Raw genomic sequence first — 20,375 nt, 5'->3', positions numbered from 1 at the left:
CTAATTTTACTTTTCAAGAAGGACTGCTCAGTACGACCTCAGCAGCCCGAGTTTTTCAGTATCCATTACACTCTTAAAACATGCCAGGAAAAATAACTACAGAGCCAAAGATAAAAATATTAAAGTTCTAACTTATCTATAAGTCAGATCCAAGAGAGGAAGATAACTATAAAAGAACTAACTATTTTTAATATAGTCTCTTTTCCACCAAGTTCAGATCTTTCAGCATGAGAATAAATGCTCAGAAAATACTGAAATGGCAATTTCCCCTAGTACAGACCCCTGTCTCACCTTGCTCCTCACTTACAGTCAGTTCAGGGCATTTACACACCTTAACTCTATGTTGGGGAAAGTGAAGACTTGGTATCAAAACGATGGGAATAAATAAATAAATATGTTTACATTTCCACTAGAACTTGAAAGCAAAGTCCCCCACCTAACACAGCTAGCAGAATAAAAACTGCCCCACTTCTCATGTCAAGCAAACAGACCAAAGAATTCCACTATTTAACCCAGATATTCATGGTAAAAAAAAAAAATACACAAATCCTCCGTCTTGGTAATAATTAAAGCAGCTACACCAGGAAACTATTTCTAGAATGGATTAAAAATTACTTGTACTGGCAAACTGCACAACCAGAGAAAGTTCCTCTTCTATTATCTTTTTTTTTTTTTTTTTTTTTTTTTTTAAAAACTGTCCAAAACCAGAGAAGTCTGCAGGACTATAGCAATTCAATTTGAAACAAAACAGGATTACAGAATCACCGTCTGCTGGTCTATGCAAGCACCACAGAGCAACCTTTAATTTCCCCTTCCTGTTGTGAGTGCTTCAGAGTCAAAAACACCAGAAAAAAAACGGGAATAAAGTACAGGTAAAATCAGAACTTGTATGTTCTAGTACTAGCCAAAAGGAATTTTAAAGCTCCTGTGAGTGGTGGGGCTTGTCTTCAAAAAAAAAAGATTTTAAAATCAGATCACTCATTTCACTTCCACATCCCCAATTTTAAGAACACATTATTGAGTTGGAAAAGTATGCCATCTGTAACTACCTTCATATAGTCTGGCTAGATAATGATTACCTTTATTCTATATTTCAGGTATGCTTTCTAGAACTAACTAGCAGCATGAGTTTCCAAAGCTATTATAGAAGAATTACCTTCTTTTCACTTAACTCTCTTGCCTCTGCCATAGGCTTTCAATCTACTGTAGACAAGCACGGCTGCCAATTTTCCAGTTGCAGCCTGTGAAACCCTCAATTTTAGGTTGCAAAAATCATTACTCTTTCTTGTAAGAAAAATATTTGCACAACAGCTAATAGCTGAAATAAATCTTTATGAAGCAATCTCTAGAACCCGGCTGCCCGAGATGGACCATTGGCTCTGATCCACTATTTGCATATTAAACCCACTAGAGCAAAAAAATATTTTTGAGTGCCCTATCACTTAAAAGCCATAGATTTCTAAATTCCAGTAAAGAAACAGGTGACAAAGGTCAGCAACGGGAGACTTGGATGTGAAATGATGCCAGGGGTGAGCAGACAGCCCCTCCCTGCTCTGCAAAGCTGGGTACATGCCAGATGTCCTCCTTAAATATGTTGCCTCTGATAGGACTTCAACAAGACTGCCAGCAGGGTCTGGATTCTTCAAGTCCAAACCCCAGGAACTCGGGCAGATTTAGCTATAAAGGCTTATAAAGTTATTAATTTTATCCCTGCATCAGCAGCGGGTGTAGGAGAATGGGATGGATGCTTATCTGCAAACCAGGCACCTGAGCTCTGAACAAACCTCATCTTGGCCTCATTTCCAGCTTTCCAAAGTGCTTTTTCTTTTCAGTATTCGTTCGTTTTAAACACAGAAGGTTTAGGGCTTGGCAGCAGGGGCAAGCTCCCTGCATTTGTTGCAATGTTACAAAAGGTACTAATTCTCCTGACTTGGGCATTTACATTCTGCCTTCTCAAAGTCAACCGACTTGTTACAGCTTGACACAGTATTTGTTTACACTCCGCTCTGGATTGCTGCACAGCACTGAAGACCTGTTGGGGGTTTTTTTTAATACAACAGATCCCAAACAACACTGAAACAATGTCTTTACATCTAGATTATAATATTTATAAAGGGATGGGAATGTTTTTTCAAGTACCTGACATTATTGAGATAATTTCAAAGGCCAAATTAGCCAGCTGGGTAAAGTACTAGTGTGAAAGCGTATTTGGCAGGAGGTGAAGAAAGGACGAGCCTTGCACAAAGTCAGTATTCACCCTGGGGATGTCTTCCATGCAGATGTAATTTGAGCCAGTCGAGTGGTTCCTCTGCCAGCCCCTGGTTGTCCACCCTGCTTCCAAAGCAGAAATGAATCATCTGCTGTGGGTTCAGGAGGAGCCGTAGGAACAAGCTAGAGAAGGGTGTAGTAAGGGAAGCACAGAGTGGCACCAAGGTCTGAACAACCCAGCCGAGAATTGCATCAGAAAGCTGCTGCCTCATCACCTGAGACACCTCTCTCTCCAGCAAGACCAGCATTTTCAGAAAGGAGGCAGAGGAAGGGCAGCCTGGCTGAGGAACCATTTCAGACACCCCAGACCCAAGCTACAAAAATCAAATTCCTCCTCCTGAACGGCCAGCGCTCCGAGGACGGCGGCGGGTCTGCAGGAAACACCTCACGTTGCCTGTGTCTGCACCAATACCAGGTTTGCTCACACACAACAAGCCCCATCCCACAGCAGGGTGCCAAGATGCTGCAACCATTTTCAGCTGCACAGTGCTAAGATGCTACAAGTGTTTTCAGCCGCACAGTGCGAAAACCAGGTAGTTGTGTTTTGGGACCCGGGGGGTGGGGGGGACAAGGGGAGAGGGAAAAAAAAAAAGAGAAAAAGCTAAGTGATTAAAATATTCCATAGGTGCCAGCCTGTACAATGCAAAACAGGAGGCAGATGTGCACCTGGGACTGCATTCATTCACACTTTGTGAGTTAAAGGTAGGTCTCCTTGCTCCAATTAAGGCCTTTTACGTGTGGACAGGATCTGAGCGACCGACAGCCTTCAATTTAGCACTCAAGTTAATTTTGAAGACAAACCAGCAGTATGTCCACATCTTCCTTAGGAAAGGGGGAAGGTCAGATGCTAGCAAATCCAACTTTTGGCCAGCTTTGGCCTTCCCTTTGATACTCCAGGTTAATCATTTGTGCTTGTACAAACAGGCAGCAAGATTCCAGGATACATTTGTTTTATTTTCTGACAGAAGATAAACACAGACCAGCAGGCTGATGACGTAGAAAGGACTTTACTTAATATTTACTTCTGTGTAGACCATCTTTAATCATAGAGATATGCAGCATAATCATTAAAAGTATCACAGATTTGTTGATTTGTTTTGAGATATAAGCAAGAAGCAAAGAACAATGAGGTTTTGGAGGAGAGAGGAATAAAGATCTTGACATAAAATGAAGCTAGAGTTAGTGCATACCACTGAAAAATAAAAAAGTCTGCAAAGCAGGTCAAATCTAATGCATCCAAGTCACGGAAACATCTCTACCAAGGCTTCAAAGCTTTGGACTTGTGAAGATGGTAACCTGAGTTGGCGGTAGGTTGCTCCAGCTCTACTGTACAACAGCAGGACAGCCCCCTGTGCATGCAGCCCTACAGGCTGGTTTCCACAGTATAAATTCAGTCATTCTGAATAACAGTGTTCAGGCGGCTGCATGGCAAAAATGGTGTGCCTGAAGTGTAAAAAGGCCTCAAAAAAGCAAAAAGCAAACATCAGCTATTTACCACATGCTGCTCTAATGCCCCAAAGCACCGTTGCCCACAATTAAAATCTTCGCCCAGTCTGTTATGTGAAATCACGTCTCGTCCAAACGGTTCAGCATATTTTGTGGAAAATACTCGGAATACCACAAGCCACCCCTTCTGAACAGCCTTTGAGTGTGACTCTACTTACTGCTCCTAGTGCCTGCACATGAGCCTTCACTGCAGATAAATGTCTGCTTTGATTTCTACTACTAGGCAACCTGTGAAGCTTTAAGTGTTTTGTTTTAAGGGTGACAATAAATTATATTTGTAGGGTACACAAGAAGGGATTTAACAGGAAAGGAAAGATGGCTGAAGGCACCAAGTGTGTAAAAATGTAGTTTCTTTACAGCTAGCCACATCACTGTACTGAAATACACCACTTGATTCACAAATTGGAGTTTCAATTGTCACCACAAAGGCCAAGGTTTCTATTCTAGTCCTTTTTTTTGTTTGCTTTAGGAATACTTTTGGTCTTTGTCTGCTTGAGGCTGAAGTGCACAAATCCATGGACTGCTTTTAACTTCTCAGTAACTGAATGTGAACCACAGCAGCACCCAGCATGCAGGAAAAGAGAACAAAACTGAAGGCTTCTGTTACATTTACCAAATACACCAATTAGCTGTACAGAACTCATTTTATATAGAGATGTACACTGAATGGCCTTCACTCATGATCTTAGCATCATGGTGCTAACGAGACTTGTATAAGCCAACCAGAAAACTCTGAGACCCCGCAGACTAGTCATACATCACACCCTGATGTTGGAAGACTCTGCCTGAACTCATGCTAAAACAGACCTTGACTGCCAGATTAAAGCACTGCTTCATTAAAAAAACCCTCAATTCTCAAAGAGTTGCTAGATTTGATACATGAAGCCTTTTTGTGGCCCTTTTGTGTAGGCTGCAGTAAAAATCAAAGCCTCTTTTCAAGGCATGCTTTCCTCGTGGGTTGGAACTTGGCTTCGTGCAGCCAGTTGCAAACACTAGACAACTTTGAAGAGATCTTCAAAAAACCACACACCCAGAAAAAGCCATTTTTATTAGTCCATTAGCATGTCATTAAAGTATCTACTTAGCCAGGAATCAAAATTCCATCCTACCTAAGCAGAAACCCGTCACAAACAGAGTCAGTCCTTGCAGGGCAAACAAAACCAAGTTGACAAAACAGAAGAGTTTCATCTTCAGGATTCTGAAGAATTACTCCAACTGAAAAATCCTTCTGGGCACTGACCAGCAGTAAGTCTTCACAGACACAGATACACCAACAAGGGCTGAATTAGCCCTCAATAACACAAATAATTTTTGAAAACCCAAAAAAAAAAAGCCAAACTAAAAACCAGCATAGGGCTATTGGAAGAATAAGACTCATATTAAATTCCCAGTTAACTGAGACTGCATACAACACAAGACCAGTAAAGCAAGTTTAAGAATGAACTCATTAAAGTCTAAAATTTGGAGAAACAACGAGAGCTATAGAATTAATCAAAGAACTTTGCAGGGATTAAAAAAAAAAAAAAGGGAGATCAATAGGAAGCTGAAAGAAACAATGTAAAAATTGAGAGAAAGGCACACAAATAAGAGAGGTGGAAATAAACATATCAAATTATCCCTCACACTAACTTCTCACCCCCTCTGCTCACCCATAACAAATGCCTGACATAAAGGCTACCTCCCAAATTACATCAGTTTTCTTATGACTTTGCTATGCCTTCCTCTAATCCAGGGACAGAACACTCTCATGCTCTCTACACACTCTTATTTCCTAGACAGACATGAAAGCCAAGCAGCCCCAACAACTTGAGTCTTACAGACATTCCCTCAGCTCCAAAAGCAGAAGCTGCCCATGGATTCTCTTTGCCTTGTGTACCACAGGGCAAATTCCAGGGTCTTTTTTTTTTTATTTAGGGCAAACCTTTCAAAAACTGCTGCTTCACCACCTTCAGGTAACCATCATTCTTGGCTGTACAGTGGCTCTAAGCTGTAAGAAACACAGCCAGAGACTGTGCCTGGTGAAGCCTCCTTTGTCATCAGGAAGATGCCCTTGAAGCAGTGTCATCCCTCACATCCTCATACCTTTTCTTTGTGGATTGTCTCCCCACACATTCAAAGTACAACCACCTTCTTAGAGAACTGGAATTCAAGAGCTAAGCCAGCTATTACTGTCTCCAGTTTACAGCCATTGTCAAAAAACACCCCATCAATTACAGTCTGACCAGAGAAAACATTAACATAATAAAGTCATTTATATCCACTATACGGTTTTAAAAAAAATCAGTCCTCCAATATATCTGCCAGAACCACAACCAAGTGGAATAATAATTTCATAGAGAGACATTTCCCAAATTCAGTCAAGTTCTTCCATTGGTAAGAATGTCCACAAATGGTCCCCAACTCTCTGAAAACAACATTCAGGCTCAGGCTTCAGCTTTATTGCCAGCTTCTGCATACAGCATCATAGAACAGAAATATCTGGAAGGAACTTAAAGTTTCTGTTAAAACCACACAGAACAACATCCCATTCTCAGAGCAAACAGAGTCTCCTAGCTGACAGCTAAACAAAACTATTTCAATGACAAAATTCCTACTGGAAATACAAAATGGCATTTTACATTTACTCCACACTTCATTGTGCCAGTTGTATTGACTGGGATCAACAGTTCTGGATTTCTTCCCTCACATCTCTTGTATCACCAACCACACACGCTTGCATGGAATAATTCATGCTTTCAAGCAAGTAGTGTCTATCAAGATGGGCTTATCTGCACAGCCTCCAAATACTTGTGCTCCCATTTTGAAGGAGCCACCAACGTGCACTGTGCCATAATAAAGTTAAACACATGCCACAGAATGATGTGGCTTGAGTTTCTTAAATTTCATTAAAACTAAGTAATAAATAAATGCTGAAGTCTTGATACTTGGCTTTTATAGTTACCCAAGCACTGCGAAAGCATCTGGAAAAAAATTCCTAAAGCATGAAAAACACGTTCCTCCACCCACATGCACTCATAACTCAGATTCCAAGCTGAATTTTACAGAGATGGCCAAAAATATTTTGCACTTTTAACACTTGGGAGTTTTCAAAGCACCTTTTTAAAATATCTACAAATGTCAGTAGCTAACAGGACCATATATTCAACCTAACAGTGCTCATAGCAGGGCCTAGGCAGAGCTGGGGACTAAGCTCCAACCCAGCCCTGCTCCCATGCTTGCAGTGAACAAAAAGTCCTTTTCAGAAATACTCTCCAAATCTTCAGAGACATAGATTTGTTTCTCTGGAAAATGCTAGATGAGTAACAGTGAATTACTAATTAAATATAGGGGGGGGAAAAACAAACCAAAAAAAGCCCTCTGAACACTCTGGATGTTACTTATGCAGAAATTACATATTAACTAGCTGACACTCCTGTAACGGAGAGCGTGAGCTCCTCTGTAGCTCAGTCAGCATTTAATTTAGGTGTGTTTAATTTAACATGCCTCTGATCTCCACTTTCATAAGTTAAGTGTAGAAAGTGTTAAAACACCTTTTCATTACCAAAAAAGAAGCTTAAAGGTACTCTCCTGTGCAGCTGATCATTTCCTTACTAATTCAGTACATAAAAAAGGCTTTTCCAATAAATATTATGTTCACTATAAAGCACAGAAATTTAGATTCCCCTTCTTCTCAGATATTCTCTGTGGGGCTACCCACATCACTACTACAACTCTATGTTTTATAACCAGTTTGAGAGACTCAGGTTACAAGTACATTTCTCTGTTAACAGCAGTGTTTTTCCCCCTACAAAACACCAGCCAATTAATGGACTTAGAGCTTTTACAAGACATTCATTTCCTAAAGTCTGGGCAGAAAACCTGCACAACTACTCTCTGCTGCTTTATAAAGGGGGAAAAAGTACAGAACAAGAGACCAAAACCAGAAGCAACACATTTGCAGATGCTTACCATACACCTAGAATGAGCAGAAAGCCCAAGCAACCAGAGCAATTAAAACAGACCCAGCCTTGGGTTCCTGTCCATGGAGCAAAACATTTTTTAAATGATAGGAACACAACACACAACTTTTGTACTTTCTAACACAGTATTATCTCCAGATCTCTTCATATCCACATTTTCTTGCCTCAAAATATCTACCTATTTGCAGAAAGTCTGACCTTCCACTGCAAAACATGTGAAACCTGTGAAAGCAGAAACCTTGGCAAAGTTTGACTAGATATAGCCAAGCAACATTTCAACAGAAACACTGAACTTCTGTCTGACAGTAAAAGGTTTCAAAATTCCAAACTAAAATGAAGCAGATTACCATTTAAAACCTAAAACATATGTTTTGCATCTCCAAAGAGTGGCTGGTATTTACAGCCCTTCACGTACAGGTAGTGTCAATACTTTGACAAAGCAATCTGGATGTTAAACACTATTGTAAAGGAGGAAAAACAAATGCAATTGAACACATTCTCAATCTCAATTTAAGAACTGAGATTCGGTTTTCCAGACAGAACCAGTATTTAAGCTTCTTTGATATCTCACTGCAATTAAATAAGGGACAAAAATCAACTTTATAGGGACAAAAGTTTCCAGTGGGGGTATTTTAATAAACAGTACAAAATTAATGTCTGGTTTTCATCAAGTACTAAGTAGATTGCTTAAAAGTAAGAACATTGTTATTTAAAAAATGAATGGTGCTATGTGTAAGTTGTAAACTATGTAAACTATTAGTTCATCCCATGAGGGTTTGAATGTATCAGTACAAGAGTTTTAGTTAAACAATCCACATGGAACATTGCCTTAAAACTACATCTACAGGTTTGGCTCTGGTCAAAGCAGGACTGCTCAACTCAGTGCTGAACTAAAGCTGCACTGGGAAACAAGAACAGGAAGCTGGCAAGAGAATTGCTTAGGTGACCTCGGGTGCTGCTGATGTTGAAATCAACTGCCAACAAAATAAAAAAATAAAATCTTTAAAAGCATTGAAAATAAGAAACAACAAATTTTGCCAGAGTAACTTTTAAAAGTTGCAGTTAAATGTATGTAATACTGATGACTATCATGGTCACAATATTCAGGAATCCATGGTTTCTTCACTCATTCTGAAACATGAGTGAAGAATCTCCAATTCAGAAATCCCACAGGAAAAGCAATTTAGCCTCTAGAATATTAGGTTTTAAAAAGAACAAACCTCCAGAAAAATAGTGCATTGGGTTTAAGCTGTTTTAGTAAAACTCAGACTCATTTTACATTTCTTTAATAACTAGAAAATTTTATAACAAGCAGTTGCTAGGAATCTACTGCAAGGAATAACACTCACCAAGCAGCTCTTCTAGCACTACTAACAACTTCAGGAACTGCTACCAGAACAAATTCCAACAGGTACTGGATGACTTTTCAAGAGGCACAGCCAATACCCCAAATTTTTTTGCACGTAAATGAAGAGCATTCTTTCTTTCAAGCAAGGCATCAGGACCATATAATTGCTTTAAAGTTAACTAATGACTTACAAACTTTCCCTCATTTCTAGTGCATCTAGTCATTTTCCATGCCTGTATTTTGACGGAGGTATGCTGAGCGCTTCTTGGCGTGCTTGGATAGAAACATAAAAAGCCCCAAGTTGTGCCATATAAAGCTTTTCAAAGCCATGGGCCTTACTGTCAATGAAACTTTTTCATGTTCTTAGAGCTTTTGCCTCCCTTATTCACAAATCTGTTGTTTGTTTGGCAGTAAGCATGATAACAACCAGATGAGATGGAACGGACCGAAAGCGACCTCAGGTTTAAAGGCAGTGAAAGTCAATACTCAGTGAAGAGTTAACTGCACAAAAGCCTGAAGCAAGGAGTTCAGTTTGTTCTAGGTTACTTAGCAAACGGACAGCCAAAAATTGCACCAGCTGGAATTCATTCAGAAGTACTTCTTTCTTCTCATAGCTCCCCAGGCTGTCGTTTTCAACCTGAGGATAACAAACATACGGATCATCAAGATCGAGCTGGTGCTGGAAAGAAGTGGCATAGCCTAACAGCCTATAATAAATGAAATTTTGATCCTAACTTGGATCTTGGGACTGAGGTATAAATGTTTGTAGTGTCTTGTGGGGAAGAGTGTAGGATTTGCCCACGCTAGATGGAATTAAAACATTCTACGGACTTTTCTTCTTGATGATTATCCCATTACCAGCTCTTGTACCTGTGTTGCTTCGTTAACCTCTTTCTTTTGCTGAGTTTCAGCTGCTGTCAATACAGAACAGACTATAGATTACTGAACTGGGAAGACTGCATTTGTTGTAAAAATACACAGTCAAATAAAGCTATTACCACAAAAAAGCCAGAGCTGTTCAAAAGGTATCAAATCCGTAGTAAGGAGAAAGGCAGTTTTATTCATCACCCACAACTGACGCTGTACGCTGAGAACCGAGCAGGGTTTCATGTAAAGCACCATCCAGGATTTTTTCCAAGTCTGTTCATCCAGGCTGAGCTGAACTTGGTTGTTGGTATGGGCACAGCCACCCCACGATCAGCATGGAGGAGGATGGTCTTTGTGGTAGCCACCACCAGACCAGCATTCTACAGGGACACTAACCACCAACCTGTTAGAGCAACTCTGGGTGCTGACACTGGGCAGAATACAGCCACACAGCTATTTTTGTCTTGATCACTATTTAATATTTAAATTCTATCCATCAGGTTCCAAATGAATCAAGAGGCACAAGCAAAAAAACTGGGAATACTACACCTTGACTGCTCAGGTAAAATTAAAAATAAATAAATAAATTGAGACTGATTCCGTGGTTAGCTACAAAAATGGAAAAATTACTTTGGTAATTTCCAGTACAAAAGCTAAAATAAAGGGGCAAAGTTTAAATTCAGGAAGAGAAAAGAAAAATGGTGTGCAGCAAATTAAATCCTTGGCATCGCTTCTGATTTTGAATGAAGTGTATCAACTGGTTCAGGGATTTGTTTTTAATTCCTGGAAATTTTCAACTCTAAAATCATCAGGAGTTTGATGATTGTTCAGCCTGGTATAATCCCTTTCCGACATCCGCCCAAGACGCTACAAATTGCTCTCCTCTTCCTTGATGCAGTTTTTTTTGTTTTGGTTTATTTGCTCAGAGAGCTCAGCTTAAAGCCTCCTTGTTTACAAATGAAAAAGCACAGGCAGCACCAAAGGCAAGACTGTGTGTGTGAAGGGCACAGATGCTAAAAGGTGAGCAGGGAGGCTGGATACCTGCCAGTCCATGAACCCGTCTCGGCTTATTAGCCTGGGCCTGGTGCCAGCACTGGTGGACTCGCGGGGGGAGCGGGAGGCGACAGGGGTGGCACCCAAGAAGAAGGGGAGGGGAGGGGAATGCACGTCTGTGTGCAGGAATAAGGAAGCTGTGGGAGAGGGGAAAAGAGAATAGGATGGAAACGAGGCTTGTTCCAAAAAAAGGCTGCAATTACAGAGATATTTATAGCTTTTGGAAGCCAAATTTTTTATCTTTCATTCACCTACATTTGTTCTTCCTTTTAACCCCTGCTCAGAATCACTATTTTCTTCTATAGCACATTTGTCCACCTGTTGCAGGAAAAGCATCTCTGTGTAACAAACTTTCCTAGGAATGAGCACGAAAGCTTTTATGTAGAGGAAAAAAAAAGTCTGATTTAATAGCCAGTCCTATGTAAAAGCTACAACAAGAGAACGATGCAGAAGAGACTTCTTTGTCGCCGCCACTGTTAAACCCCAAGTCTTGCCTACAGGAAGCACGTACACAGTCCCTGCAATCCACCTAATCACCTATTAGTCACACAAATGGTAAATCCCTAAGAGCACTTTGGCTGGGGCCATGCAAACAGCTGGACGAACCAAGTTACATCAGTTCTCATCTGATTTCCAAGCAATGGGATGCACGTGACTGCTGCTCTGCCCGAGGAAATGTGGGTCAATGTGTGTGCATCCTCCTGCTGAATCCGCGCGCTCTCCATGGACTGGCAGGGCTGTGACTCAGGGGCAGTGGGCTGGCTGCAGGCACACGCTGCACATCTAGTGATGAGATTATTGCTGCTCCTTCCCGGTGCCTTCACACCACCAGGCATCTGTAACGGATCTTTGAGGAGTCCAGAATTCATCCAGCAAACCCTCCGTGCGCCTTAAGGCCACACTCCAGCCAGAAGGTTAAAGTGACTCAGAAGGCTAACAGGCACGGGGCATGACAAGGGTCATTAAAAGGAAATGTCTTCTTTCAGAAATAATTAATCACCCGTTGTGTTTGAGTATAAACACCCAGCTCTAACAGGCATGTGTTTCTCTCGGCTGAGCAGCAGCAAGATGGACAATCAAACACCACTGCTGCTCCAGAGTGGGAAGCAATGCTGCTGGCTTGGAGATGTAGGGCAATCCAGAGTGGTTTTGCTCCCCAAAACATGCTCTAGCAGGATGCAGTTAACCAGCAACCTCATGTTAGAACCCCCTGCTTCCAAATAAAGATTTTCAATTAGTAGCAAAGCTCAGCAGATCCACGTTATATCAGTGTCATCACTCTCTTGCACAAGCAAAGCCATCCTCTTCACTTTAGGTACTTTAAACAAAAAATCTAATTCTTGTGTGACCCACAGGAGGCACAACACTGAGAGCTGAATAGCACCAAACAAGATTTCATGAAAAGAGGGCTTTTATTCAGAATAAAGCCGTATCAGCCTATGTGTTACTCCCTTGTTCTAATTGTATAGGACAGCATCTATTTAAATTGCCAAGTTAATGACTTCAAATTTGATCAATAGTCTCTGTTTATTCAGCCCGGTGCTACTGACAGTCACCAGGGATGAACAACAAAACAAACAGACTGGTCAGAGCCAACCTATGGTTGAGCAAGAAAAACCAATCCGTAACAGCAAACGCCCTTCGACTGAGTCAGGAGGTGGGGAGAGGGGTCTGCTGCCTATCGACACTGACACAGTCCCTTTCCTTTGTGCCCATAAAACATTTATCCATGTTAATCTGCTAACAATCAACTCGTGAGTTGAGGGAGCTCAAGCAGAACTAACTCCATGGATACAGTAACTCCAGCCCTTACCTTGCACCATTGAGCTACGTTAAATATTTCAATTTGTTTTCAGATCGAGCATGGCAGGACATGACAACAACAAGAGCCTTTGGACCATGAGCAGTGACTTCTCTCACTGCCACTGAACCAGCTACGTAAAGAAATTTCCTTTGGAGCAACTTCAAGAAAGGATGGAACCATTTTCTTGAAAGAAGGATGAAAAACATCCTTGACTAAATCTCCAGCCAAAAGTTGTTAAGAACGTTGTAGTTCCAGACTGGCTTCAGAGAGCAAAACAAAAACAGAGTTTAGAAGGAAAACAGATACAGGGTGCATGTAGCATTCTAGCATAGATTATTATTTTTTATGTATTAACAAAATAAATGCTTTCATTGCAAAGTCAGTTTCTCTACAGTTGCTTAATAGCAAACTTCCACCTCAGCATTCTTTTTTAAGAACAACTTGCAAACTTGTCAATAAAGGAAATCCCCTTTTGAAGCCCAAGTGAATCTTCAGCCACAACAACTGGGATCTTAATGAAAATGTTTTAGTGCGTCATTCCAACCAGGATGTTTGGTTCCAATTTTCTCACCATTATACCTTCATCACCTTGCCTGCAACAGCAGTGTTTGCTGTTTTCCTTATACAAAATGTCAGTGTCCATTACATCAATAAATGATAATGCCACCACTGCTCTGAGATCGCTCAAAGGTGCAACATAAACTGGAGCCTGAAAAGACATCATGCCTCTTCCTACACGACATTACCATGTTTCACATTCAGACACAGGATTTTATGCAAGTGACAACACTTGGCTGCAGCAAAAAATATAAAGTTCTCCTAAACAAGAAGTTCTTTATCAAACTATTATATTAACACATCCAAAGTCCAGAGTTTTACACCTAAAAACCAATAGCACAGGAGGACAGCTGGTTCAGTCAAAGCCTAAAACGCTGGCTTTCCATTTTAAATTGATTCAATACGTTACATTTTGCACGGATGGTTAACAGTGCTAATATTGCAGCTAAAATGAAATGCTGCATGAGGAAGATTCTCACCAGGGCTCGCTCTCACTGGATGTATTCCTTGCTCTCACAGTAATTTAGTATAACGGAGGCCTAGCAATTTTCCTGAACAGGATTACAAAAACCAGCTCTTCACAGTTCGTGACACAGAAGCTCCCAGAAATACTTATTTTTCCACTATCTTCTCAAAACAGGGAATACACTTGAAACCAGGCTAGCACTTGCTTTGTGGGAACCATCAAATAATATGTCTATTGGTTTGTTTTTAAGAAGGTGATTCCTATTTATCAAACAGTAGAGCTATCAAATGCAAGCCTTTTATTTGCATTCATATCACTAACAGGACTTGTACATCTTGGGATCTGATCGAGTCCAAGCACTGAATGACAAATTACTAGACAGAACCAAAAGAGAGCAACATTTAATAAACAATTTTCATAAGAGAGAAACCTTTAAACACCATTTCTCTTCTTACTGAAATAAGCTGTGTGGCACTAATTTGAAGTGATAGTGCTGTTCTTTTAATTAAAAAATGCCAGGAGGAGGTTGATGCATGGCTGATGCTGCAAGCGACAGGCTGGCAGGACACAGATGAATCTTTGTCTAAGGAATTAAGGCACAATTGCACCCTGGTTAAAAAGCAAAGCAAAACCCTCAAGTCAAACAAACATACAGGGAGCGTTATTACAGGTGCATGATAAAGTCATCTGGATGTTTCCCTCAGAGACTGCTGTTGAGTACTAAGCAGGAAAAAAAAAAAAGCACCATCAGTTCAGTTGTGCAATTAGGAGTTTAATTCATGAAGCTTGATTAAGCTAATATGTGTGTGGTGGAGTTAAGACATAGATGTCCTGCCTCTTCCCACCTCAGAGCTCGTCTTCCACTCTCCTAGGTTGCTGCTCCATATCTCCTGTCCACACGGCTGGGTCGGGGACCACACTCTCCTCCATGCCCCCTCCAGCAGCTCCAGCAGACCATGGGAGGGGGGGATTCATCCTACCAAACTACTAATCTCCATTGAGTCTTGGAGAACCAGTATGCATAACATAAATTTGACTCAAAAATTAGAGAATAGGTATGATTCCTTTCTCAGCCTGGGTATTCTTTAGTCTTGAAAGAAGATTAAGCTTGTCCCATAAGTTTATCTATCAGCCTAAGGGTCAACTAAGGCAGCAAGGTCTCCCAAAATCTGTAGACAGCTTGTGTGTCAGGTTTTGCTGCCAAGTTGTGAAACCACCAAAAGCCTAGAAAACCAATTAATACCAGCTTTCCGATCTAGAAGAAATCCCTGCAAAAATATTTGCTGGATCCTTTTTCCCTTGGTCTTGCAACATCTTAATTCCACCACCCAGAGGGAGGCTGGCAGCCATGACTGGGACCTCCTGCATGAGGCTTTGGTTGCTGCTGTCATTAAAACAAAACACACACAAAAAAGAGCTCTATATGGTAATCTGGAAGCATTGACCATCCTTAAAACTGACCACTGCTGCACCTGACACAGCCTGATGAAGAAACATGGCAGAAACAAGCAGGACATTTTGTCTTTACTTGGCATACAGTACATCAAAGAGAAATCAGTTTATCCAAAGGCTCCTAGTATATTTACTCTTCACTCTACAATGACTACTTCAATCACCTTTACACCACCACCATCATCTCAATCACCACAGATTAATCTGATTACTTCTGGTGTTCCAAAGTCTGTTTTCACCCCACACACTCATAGGATTTACATCCCAAGGTAACGATAAAAGAATAAAAACTGGTACTACTTTCCAACTGGGATTTATTTTCTTCCCTCTCCCCTCCCTTCTATCAAAAATAGTTCTCATCTATGCTTCAGCTCAATCTGGAAGTAGCACATGGGGACTTGATAAGCATCCTGCGAAGGAAATGCCTTGAATTGCAGACTACTTACAACACATTTTCCCAAGCAACTTTTTATAAATCCCATTTGATGGTTGGTTTGCTAATTTCTATTGAAGTTTATCAAAACATTATTTGTAGACAAGTCAAATTACTTCTGTGATTGAACAAAAAAAAGAAAATCACTGTGACTGCAACTCCAAGCCAAGCTGTTGGATTATACTGAAGTGTTATTTATCCTGTTACCAGACAGACCTTATAACTCCAAGAAGGTATTTAATTTTAAACTAAAGAACACAACACAGAGAAGTGCCCATTTACATGTTTCTTTTGTTTGCCTAAGTCTCCTGCTAGACCATGTAAAAGCACCACTAGTGCAATTATTGGAACTGATACCATTACCCTAAGCAGATCTAGGGGCTGCACACGCTGGTGTCTGACCAGCCTCTCATGTGCTCGTTTATCATGCTGCAGAGACATCTAATTAATACGTCTCAAAGAAATGGCCATTAACATTTAATTCCCTAAAAATCTTGGGAAGAAGGAACAGAATCAGTTAGGTTGGAGATGTAGGAGTTCCTATTACGGCATATTAGCTGTAGGTGTAGCATACTACATTTTAGTTAATTGTTGCCCAATATGCAGAAGTCAGTCTTACAGAGAGCCAGACATTTATTCCTACAGACTGAGCTTTTACAGTAGTAAATGTAATGTTGGATTGTTTAATGAATTATAGGATTTCTGAGAAAAGGTGCAGGGGCAGAGCTTTAAACCCGAGTGTGGATACATCATACAACTACCAAGTTGAACAAATCCACTACATGGTACGTTCACAGTTTGGAGCCATCTCTGACTCCAGCACATCCGTGGGCTGATGGACCACACCATGTTTCAAACAGTTGTGCCACTTGCTGGCACCGACCAGCTCCCCAACTTCTCTTACGCCTTTCAGCCTTATCTCACCACTCATCTGTGAAAGGGGAACCTCAACAGGAGTGTTTTCACTCTGGTTAAAAACAAATTTCAGGAGTGGGTTCAATGCATCAGCAGATCACAGCATAGAAACACTTCATCTAAGACAAATTAGATACCCAGAAGTTCTCTGCGCATTCCAAAAGCCCCAACACTTCAGGCATTTATTTTTTTCACTGAGACATTTCTGTTCTCTCTGATCTGTTGTTTAGCAGGATATTTACAGACACATGAAATATGAATGTGCCCATTGTAGTACTTAGGCTGACAGATACCTGTCTGCAAACATTTTTAAGAAGGAGATACAGCTTGGAATCTCTGCTGTCATATAACACTGCCATAAATACCATTTCAAGAGCCCAGACAATTCACCCAATTTCTCTTTCAAAGGCTTACATCAGATCTTTAGCCTCCATCACCTACTCATTTCCAAACCCTGCGTTTACAAAATCTAACGGATTCTTTTCCCATTCACACTAAAGAAGCTTTTTTCAACAACAAGGTGTTCACTAATTAGACTTCTACTTGTAAAACGCCACCTCTGTATTTTAATTCTGAGCTTAAACTGAAGTTCCCACATGCTTATAAAAACGTCTGCACATGTGAAAAACCACAAAACACATCAGCTGCAAGGAGAGAGAACAAGGCTTCCCCTGGAAGTGTATCAAGCCCTGCAAGTCTGGATCAAATTGAAACTCCTTGCTTTTCTAAATTCTGCACTCGTGGAGCCAAAAATAAAAAGATGTTAAAGCAACAGCACAAGACACACTCAGTTAATTTTCATACGCAGTCGGGGCTTTTTTTTTTTTTTTTTTTGCCTTTGCTCTTCAGTAAAATGGAGCACATGCATTTCAAAAGATGTTTCCTTTTAAAGACTCTTTTTGGGTCATACACCCCGTAGATGTAAAAACACTGACCACAGGGGGTGAATTTCTGCTGCAACGTCCGGTTTGCTCTGGGGATGCAACACAGACCACGCTGGGTGTGAGGAAGAGAAGTCGGGACCACGAGAAAAAAAAAAAAAAGATAGAGAGTTCAGACTGATGTGAGCAGCTGCCTTGAATTCAAAATGAATAAAAGGGCAACCACCCTCGATGGGTTTTTAACCTTTAAGGAGAAAAATACAAAGGAAAGCTTTTAATGTAACATCCAGGAAACTAAGGAAATTAATTAGATGAACAGGTTTTAACACGTGCAAATTTCACCTGCCATTCTGTGAAGCAAACAAGAGATGGAAACTTGAAATTGATAAGGACGTATTAATTTTATTTTAGTTAAACTGTTAGAAGAAATAGGCAGATTTTTACAGAAGACAAAATTGCAAACATATAAAATGGTCAAAGCAAACAGTGCTCCTCCTAATTCACTCATGGAAAAACGCTATTTTACTCCAAATAATAAAACATATCTAGAAAGACCTCATCAACTTGAGGAAAAAAGATTGCATCCTATCAAAAATACTTATTTGCCTAATACTGGTTACCAGGAAAAGCAAAAACTACTGCAAGAGAAAGATAATACCAGGTTATCTATGGAAGAAAGAAGTAAATTTTATTCTCTACAACAGGGCTTCTTCATAATCAGCTGGGAAAGAAACATCTACCACTCACAGCTAAAACTGCACATTAGTGAGGACATTCAGGGACACATAATATTCCTGGAATGTTCTCGTGGTCAATAATACTTGAAGTTAATGGTGTGGTTGAACAGTGCCCTTTATTCCTAAAGGGGCTGCTGTGTGTTCTTACCAGAGAATCAGGAACCAAAGTGTAAACCAGCAACTATTACAAACACCTAATTCCGCAGGATCTGCCATCATTTCTTAAGGTAATAACAGCATGATTCTGGACTGTGAGCTTAACCCATTTGAGCTGCTTCATCAACCAACAGCCACCGTGAAGGGCCGGTGCTCACCGGGACGTGATGACTGTTCCCTCCAGCTGCGGCAGAGGTGAGCACAGCTGGAAGGGCAGAGCAGCCTGCAGCACCACGCACTCACTGGGGGGATTGTGCATTATTTTTGCATTACTCCCAAACAATAATGGATTGTTTTACCCACAAACAGATAAACAAACCTTCCATTTAAATACTTTCTGTTAAATTGTATTAGTATGCAGAATAGTGACCGTATCCTCAAAAAAACAAAACAAAAAAACCCCACACACAACAAACCACCCAGAGAAGGGGATTTTTTTCCTGGGGGAGGGGAAGCAGAGCAAGCCATGCTCTGCCAGCTCTATCTATCTATGCTGTGAATTGGGTAGCCTTGGGGATTTTTTTGCCTGCTATGCTTAGTGTCCTTGACAACAAGCCAGTTTGAATTTTGGCCTTTAACTTGACAAAAACGACTTACTGAAGAGGAAGGCATCAAGCTATTACAGTCCTGTGGAGAGATTCTTTCTAAAACAGCATGCATGCTCATTCTGCCAATTCAACTACAGTATCACCAGCCTTATCATCCAGCTCCTACACCCTCCAATATTCCCAAAGTAGCTGCCAGTTCATAAGAGAATATTTGAAAGAAAAACTTTCAACATTTTTGCTATGTTCTCCCATTGCATTTTAAGACTCTTACAAAGAAAGAGAGACGGAAGACAGAGAAAAATATCCCCAGGGATCCCCTCTCAGAAATTACTGAATTTCCCTTCAAAGACATGGGAATCAAAGTTTAAAGACACCCAGCACCTTAACCTGTTATGGACCTACTGACCTTCCTTTAGCAAACACACATGCATGTTTCTTCTTATATTAATCATTGAATAAATCTTGTGTAAACTGATATACATTAATAAACAAGCTCTAGCAAAGGTTGGTGCATGGTTTAAGAAATCACTACTCTCCCTCCTGTTTTTCTCTCCCAAAATCAACACCCAACAGAAGGCAACACATGCTCATGCTTCAGCTTTTTGAAGTCCAGCATCTTAAATTCTTGAGTTAGATGAGTTCTTGACTTAAATTCTCCAGTTTAAATTCTTGAGCAAGACTTACATGGAGAAGCTGAATTTTCACTGAAGCAGCTGAAGCATGAGCACAGTTTTTCTCCTGTTGCCTCATGGTGGGTGACAAATTTTTGGCAATGAGGGTCAGAAGGCTAGCAAGGACATATTGCAGTTATTGCAGCAGTATCTGCAGGAACTCACTTGTAAGCCCCTGAAACATCACAATCTGAAAGCAGTGCAGCTTCCTCACTACCAGCCACAACACGAGTGCTGGATGTTGACTACCTGCATGCTTAACTCCAGGCTTTCCAACATGCACGCTAGAGAAGGTGAGATGGTATCAAGGTAAAACCCTGGAGGTCAATCAACTCTAGTGCTGTCCTCACTGTCAACAGAGGAGGAGACACTGGCAACAGCATTGAAGACCTTGACACAAACATACATCCCAAAACCCAAACAGATTCACAACAGGAAAAACAACACTGTGGTTGTCAACAAGTATCTTGAGACTCAAGATCTCACTGACTCCTTTGCCCCCTGCAACTGCTGCTGAAGGAAAAGACAAACCATTTTCAGCCACAGGGTAATACAAGCTTGTTTTGCTCTGGGAGAATAAATCAGCACCAGTTTCCATGAAAAAATATCAAACACTAATAGAGGTAAAAGCTTCCAGTGATATTCCAGAATGTGGTCCTTTTCGCAGTAATATTTTTGACCATTTTCAGAAGAATCAAAATAGAAAAAGATAGCAAAAAATTATTAAATTCCTAACTGAGGGACAAAGATGGC

General features: G+C 40.7%; 1 protein-coding gene across 4 annotated transcripts in view; it reads right to left on the bottom strand.

Annotated features, from left to right (window-relative positions):
• The window catches only part of SMURF1 (SMAD specific E3 ubiquitin protein ligase 1), a 45,604-nt gene that overhangs the window by 19,498 nt on the left and 5,731 nt on the right, over positions 1–20,375 (bottom strand). The gene's annotated exons all lie outside the window — the stretch shown is intronic.

Source organism: Apus apus, chromosome 14 (assembly GCF_020740795.1).
Source record: "Apus apus isolate bApuApu2 chromosome 14, bApuApu2.pri.cur, whole genome shotgun sequence".
NCBI classification, from domain to species: domain Eukaryota; kingdom Metazoa; phylum Chordata; class Aves; order Apodiformes; family Apodidae; genus Apus; species Apus apus.
This window is presented reverse-complemented; position numbering and strand designations above follow the sequence as displayed.